The sequence below is a fragment of the Sciurus carolinensis genome, chromosome X (genome assembly GCF_902686445.1).
Source record: "Sciurus carolinensis chromosome X, mSciCar1.2, whole genome shotgun sequence".
NCBI lineage: Eukaryota > Metazoa > Chordata > Mammalia > Rodentia > Sciuridae > Sciurus > Sciurus carolinensis.
Window position 1 is genome coordinate 65,369,509 of NC_062232.1, and position 7,413 is coordinate 65,376,921.

A 7,413-nucleotide genomic window follows, 5' to 3' on the forward strand; every position below is an offset into this window, starting at 1 on the left:
AAGCTTTTTAGTTTGAATCTATCCCAGTTATTGATTCTTGCTTTTATTTCTTGTGCTATGGGAGTCCTGTTGAGGAACTCTGGTCCTAAGCCGATATGTTGAAGCTCTGGACCTACTTTTTCTTCTATAAGATGCAAGGTCTCTGATCTGATTCCGAGGTCTTTAATCCATTTTGAGTTTAGTTTCGTGCATGGTGAGAGATATGGGTTAAGTTTCATTCTGTTGCATATGGATTTCCAATTCTCCCAGGACCATTTGTTGAAGAGGCTATCTTTTCTCCATTGCATATTTTTGGCTCCTTTGTCTAGTATGAGAAAATTGTATTTATTTGGGTTTGTGTCCGTGTCCTCTATTCTGTACCATTGATACACCTTTCTATTTTGGTACCAATACCATGCCGGTTTTGTTACTATTATTTTGTAGTAGTGTTGAAGATCTGGTATTGCGATACCCCCTACTTCACTCTTTGTGCCAAGGATTGCTTTAGCTATTCTGGGTTTCTTATTCTTCCAGATGAATTTCATAATTGCTTGCTCTATTTCTGTAAGGTACATCATTGGGATTTTAATTGGAATTGCATTGAATCTGTATAGCACTTTTGGTAGTATGGCCATTTTGACAATATTAATTCTTCCTATCCAAGAACATGGGAGATCTTTCCATCTTCTAAGGTTTTCTTTAATTTCTTTCTTTAGTGTTCTGTAGTTCTTATTGTAGAGGTCTTTCACCTCTTTTGTGAGATTGATTCCCAAGTATTTTATTTTTTTCGATGCTATTGTGATTGGGGTAGTTTTCCTAATTTCTCTTTCTGAAGATTCATCACTTATGTATAAAAATGCATTAGATTTATGTGCATTGATCTTATATCCCGCTACTTTACTGAATTCTCTTATGAGTTCTAAAAGTTTTCTGGTGGAATTTCCTGGTTCCTCTAAGTATATAATCATGTCATCAGCAAATAGAGATAGTTTGAGTTCTTCTTTTCCTATTCGTATCCCTTTAATTTCTTTGGTCTGTCTAATTTCTCTGGCTAGAGTTTCAAGGAAGATATTGAATAGAAGTGGTGAAAGAGGGCATCCCTGCCTTGTTCGAGTTTTTAGGGGGAATGCTTTCAGTTTTTCACCATTTAGAATGATTTTAGCCACGGACTTAGCATAGATGGCCTTTACAATGTTAAGGAATGTTCCCACTATCCCTATTTTTTCTAGTGTTTTGAGCATGAAGGGGTGCTGTATTTTATCAGATGCTTTTTCTGCATCTATTGAAATAATCATGTGATTCTTGACTTTAAGTCTATTGATATGGTGAATTACATTTATTGATTTCTTGATGTTGAACCAACCTTGCATCCCTGGGATGAAACCCACTTGATCATGGTGTATCTTTTTAAAATGTTTTTGTATGCGATTTGCTAAAATTTTGTTGAAAATTTTTGCGTCGATGTTCATTAAGGATATTGGTCTGAAAATTTCTTTCCTCGTTGTGTCTGTGTCTGGTTTAGGGATCGGGATAATATTGGCTTCATAGAATGAGTTTGGGAGGGTTCCCTCCTCTTCTATTTCATGAAATACTTTCAGGAGTATTGGAATGAGCTCTTCTTTAAAGGTTTTGTAGAATTCGGCTGAGAACCCATCTGGTCCTGGACTTTTCTTTGTTGGTAGGCTTTTGATGACTTCTATTTCATTACTTGAGATTGGTCTATTTAAATTGTGTATGTCCTCCTCGTTCAGTTTAGGCAATTCATATGTATCTAGAAACCTGTTGATGTCTTCAAAATTTTCTATTTTGTTGGAGTATAGATTTTCAAAATAGCTTCTAATTATGTTTTGTATTTCAATTGTGTCTGTTGTGATATTTCCTTGTTCATTCCGAATTTTAGTGATTTGGGTTTTCTCTCATCTTCTCTTTGTTATTGTGGCTAAAGGTTTATCAATTTTGTTTATTTTTTCGAAGCATCACCTATTTATTTTGTCAATTTTTTGTATTGTTTCTTTTGTTTCAATTTCATTGATTTCAGCTCTGAGTTTAACTATTTCCTGTCTTGTACTACTTTTGGTGTTGGTCTGTTCTTCTTTTTCTAGGACTTTGAGCTGTAGTGTTAGGTCGTTTATTTTTTGAGTTTTACTTCTTTTATTAAATGCACTCCATGAAATAAATTTTCCTCTAAGTACTGCTTTCATAGTGTCCCAGAGATTTTGATATGATGTTTCTTTGTTCTCATTTACCTCTAAGAATTTTTTAATTTCCTTCCTAATATCTTCTGTTATCCATTCATCATATAATAGCATATTGTTTAATCTGCAGGTGTTGGAGTAGTTTCTGTTTTTCATTCTTTCATTTATTTCTAACCTCAATCCATTATGATCTGATAGAATACAAGGTAGTGTCTCTACCTTCTTGTATTTGCTAACATTAGCCTTGTGGCATAATATATGGTCTATTTTAGAGAGGGATCTGTGTGCTGCTGAAAAGAAAGTGTATTCGCTCTTGATTGGATGTTATATTCTATAAATGTCTGTTAAGTCTAAATTATTGATTGTGTTTCTATGGAGTTTTTAACTTGGTTTATTGTTTCCTTCATTTCAAGGATTTCTGTTTTTTTTTTTTCAGTATCTCTAACTCTTTATTGAAATGATCTCGTTTCCCGTATTTGGTCTTTTAACTGTTGATTGGTGCGATCATTTAATGCCTGCATTTGCTCTTTCATCTCCTCCTTCAATGCCTGCATTTGCTCTTTCATCTCCTCATTTGCTCCCCTGATTGTTTTAATTATGTACATTCTGAACTCCCTTTCTGACATTTCTTCTGCTGTGCTGTCATTGGGTTTTATTGATATAGTATCTAGGTTTGTTTGGGACATTTTCTTCCCTTGTTTTCTCCTATTGGTCAGATATCAGTGGGACGCTGAGATATTGCAGATTTCCTCTATTGGCTTATAGTGTCCCTGTAGATAATCCAGTATATCACCTCTCAGCCTTCAGTAGCCTGAAGTCCTGGAGGAACTTGATAATGCAGTGCTTCCAAAGAAAGCTGCCCCTAGCCCGCTACTGGTTCCAGGGCTGGGGGCTGGCTCTGTGGGGAAAAGCTCTTCCTGGGCGGGTCTGCTCCAAGGAGCTGGCTGTCCATCGCGCCTGCACTGGAGGGAGCAGGGCTGCTTGGGGAAGTCTCTGGCTGCCCTGCCCTGTTCAGAAGCCACCTGCAGGCTGGGGCCCGCCACTGAGTCTGGGGCTTGGTGCTGGCTTTGTGCAGAAAGGCTCTGGCTGGGCGGCCTGCTCCATGAAGCTGGCTGTGGAACAAGCCTGCTGCCAGAGGGAGCAGGGCTGCTTGTGGAAGAGTCTAGCTGCCCTACCCTGCTCTGAGAAGCTGCCCCTGTCGGGCCTGCCGCCCGGGCCCAGCCTCACCCAGTGGGAGAGACTCACCCTGCAGCTCTATGTTAGTTCGAATCTCTCAATGCCTCTCCTTGTTGAATCCTGGGTTCTGGAGCGACAGGAGATGCAGTCACCCTCTAGTCTGCCATCTTGGGTCCACAAGTGTTTTTTTAAATAGTTATTTTGTGAATTCTTTGAATTCATTGGAATAGAGACATAGGAGTGAAATTGTTGAGTCATTCGTAACAGCGTGTTTCATTTTTTTGTTAATATAGAATTTTTAGAAAAGTTTTACATTTACAGAAAAACTGAATGAAAAGTAAATAGAGTTTGCATATATTTCCTGCACCCCCATAGTACCTCTGGTCATTAATAACTTGCATCACTGTGGTACAAATTTGTTATAATTAAGGAACCCATACTAATGTATTTTATTAACTGAAATTCATACCTTATTATTGTTTACTGTGTCGTATGATTCTATGTATTTTGTCATTGAATAATTCCATGTATCCAACGCTACAGATTCATACAGAATAGTTTCATTCCTCTAAAAATTACCAGAGTTCCACTGATTTATCATCCCCTAGTACACCCCTACCCTTAATCCCTAGCACAATTTTACTATATCATTTTTCCTTTTCCACAATGTCAGAAATTAGAATTATGTAGATTTTAGGTGACTTTTTTTTTCATTTGGCACTATATATTTAAGATTCCTCTGTTCATGATTTGATAGCTCAACTTTTTTAACTGCTGAAATATTGGATTTCTTTTATTGATTTTTATTAATTTTTTAGATATTCAAAACTTTATTTTTAAAAATATGCAATGCTTCAAAAATTTGTGTGTCATCCTTGTACAGGGGCCTGGCTAATCTTCTCTGTATTGCTCCAATTTTAATATATGTGCTGCCAAAGCAAGCACTGGATTTCTTTTAAATATTGACCACCTGCAGATATTTGTGTAGATGTGATTCACAAGATATATAGTTAAATACCTAAGAGTGTGATTCCTGGATTGTATGATAAGATGTTTAAAGTTGTTAGAAACTTCCAAACTTTCTCATTTGAAAGTTGACATTTTTTTTAAATCCTGAAAGCAATGAAAGAGAGTACATGATGCCTCATATCCTTACCAATATTTGATAATATTCATGTTTTGAATTTTAGTCAATCTAATAGGTGTTCAGTATATATCAGTTTCATTTTCAATTTTCAATATGACATATATTGAGCATCTTCTCATACATAAGATTATTTGCCAATTTGTTAATTGGAAGTTTTGTTGTTTAATTTTATGTATTTTAGGATTTCCCACCTTTCTTTTAGTGATTTCTAGTTTAATCCTATCTTGCCCTGAGTGTAGATATTGTATGATTTATATTCTTTCAAATTTATTAATATATATTTATGGTCAAGAATTTTATTTGTTTTGTTAAATGTTTCATGTGAACTTGAGGATAATGTGTAGTCTGTTCTTCTTGTGTAAACTATCTATAACTGTTCATCATATCCAGTTGATTGATTGTGTTGTTGAGCCCAAATACCTCTTTTCTGATTTTCTGCCTGTTGAATTTGTTAATTTCTGATAGAGGGATATTGATGTCTGCAACTGTGATAGCATATATATCTATTTCTCCTTTCAGATATATGAACATTTGCCTCATAGCATTTGATATTCTTTTTTTAAAAAAATACGTTTTCTTGGAGAATTGATGTTTTTATTATCATAAATACACCTCATTATCCCTGATTGCTTCCCTTGCTCCTAATTCTACTCTTAATTAAATTAATATAACTACTTTCACTTTCTTTTGATCAGTTTTTGTATAGTTCATATTTTTATCTTTATCTTTGTACTTTCAATCCACATGCATATATATGCATAATGTTGGTTTCTTAGAAACAACATAAAGTTTGGATCTTGTTTTTTATTTTACTTCAACTCCAGCAAATAAATATCTACTACACACCTCCTCATAATACTTTACTATTCTTTATCACTTATGTGCCTATTAAAAACATAAATTATTGACCTATACCAATGAGGTGATATCACAATCTGTGACTCTACACTAAATGATCCAAAGTTATTCTCATTCTCTTTTCTTTCACTGGTCACCTGTCATGTATCATTGACTATTTATTGTAACTTCTCATTTGGTGCCATGTTTTATACCCAGTAGTGTGACTTGAATGCTTAACTGTGACTCTATTCCACATATAGAGTTAAGTGCATGGGTCTGCAATGACTTTCAAATGACAAGAACACTCTATAGAAACTACTTCTGCCTCTAATTTTAATTTTGCTTGCTTCTTACAAACTTTCTCCTACAACTTCCGATTGTCTAGTAATATATGTGAAAAGTTTATAAACCCAGAGTAGGTAAGAACTGGACATTCACTTATAAATCATCTATTTCTACCCAATATTTTTTGCTATGTAATGAAAATTTTGCTAAGAGTAGTAAATAACAGTACCAAGGGTAAAATGCCTGCTTGGTAACTGAGCCAACAGTAAAACTCCTATTCCTATTAACTCCAACTTCAGCACTTATAAAAAGTCATACTATATTATCTCCTATGTTTTTTGAGTAAAAATATATATCAGCTTTGATCTAAATCAAAGAGAAAATTACATATAGAAATATAGTTATTTTATGTATACTGTCTTTCTACATCTATTAGGCTGGTTGTGAAAAGATGTGAAATTACAGCTGGTCATGGTAGTGCATACTTCTAATCCCAGCGATTTAGGAGGCTGAGGCAGGAGGCTAGCAGTTCTGAAGCCAGTGTCAGCAATTTAGCGAGACCGTAAAACACCTAGTGAGACACTGTCTCAAAATACAAAGAAAAAGGCCTGGGGATGTGGCTTCATGTTTAATCACCTCTGGGTTCACTCCCTGGTACCAAAAAATAAAAAGTGAAATTAAAGGAAAAATATTGTCTTAATGTTATTTAATTTTTTTGTACTACTTTATTTTGCTGCTATTTAACGTTATTCATCAGTTTCATAAGAATACCTATCTCTAGGATCAAAATCTCACAGCTTTTTAAAACATTAGAAATAATAGGTCAGTTGCAGTCGCAGAGCGAGCTGGCAGGTGAGTCAGGCTGCCTGCATTGCAGAGGTAGCCAGCGCGCACCCAACCTGCCTACCTTGCGGAGCTAGGCGGTGGGCAGCCAACCTGCCCAACCACCAGGCCGAAGACAGACACCATCACTGAGCAACCCCGCCCAACCACCAGCCAAGGTCTGTTGCTATCATGGAGCAAGCCGGCAGAAGAGCCAGCCCGCCGGCATCACAGAGCTAGCCACAGACTTCTTTAGAGGCTGGTGCAAGCATTTTGAATTATTCCTGAGGGCGTGGCCATCATCATTGGAAGGGCAGCTCCCTTCCTGAGACACCTACAGGAGGCTAGAGGAACTTTGACAAGACCCAGGAGTGAAGAAGAGGAGGTATTGAGAGACTCGGGACCAACTGAGAGCCACTGGGTGAGTCTCTCCCACTGGTCGGGGCTCCCCAGATGGAGCAGTAGTCCCAAAACACAAGGAACTTCGTGGAGTAGAGTGGCCCAGTGAGACTCCCCTGCTGCAGCAGAGATCCCAGTCAACCACGAGCATTGCAGAGGAGGGCCACACAGCGAGAGGCTTCAACACAGAGTTGAGGGTCCAAGGCCCAGGTGGTAGCTCTGGTCCACAGGGAATGTAGCAGAGGAGGGCTGCTCAGCGAGGGAGTCCCTCACAGGGTCAGGCTCCCCAGCCCAGGTAGTAGGTCAGGACCCCTGGGAACATCGCAGAGGAGGGCTTCCCAGTCCAGGTGGTAGTTCTGGACCAAAGGGAACTTCTCAAGGAGAGCTGCCCAGCGAAACTTCCCCACCAGGTGAGTCTGCCCCACTGGGCGAGGCTCTCCCACCAGGGCAGTAGAACCAGAGACACAGGCCCAGATCAGACATGCCCCAGTCTGCAGTCTAGTCCCCCTTTGGATGACCATCAGTCAACACGTGGAGGCGCCTCTGACAACTGACAGGGAATATACCCCA

General features: G+C 38.1%; 1 non-coding gene across 1 annotated transcript; it reads right to left on the reverse strand.

The window, feature by feature from the left end:
* Positions 1–4,188: 4,188 nt before the first annotated feature.
* Positions 4,189–4,295, reverse strand: LOC124972793 (U6 spliceosomal RNA). Its single transcript, XR_007106567.1, has one exon. It is a non-coding gene; the product is annotated as a U6 spliceosomal RNA (small nuclear RNA).
* Positions 4,296–7,413: the final 3,118 nt, after the last annotated feature.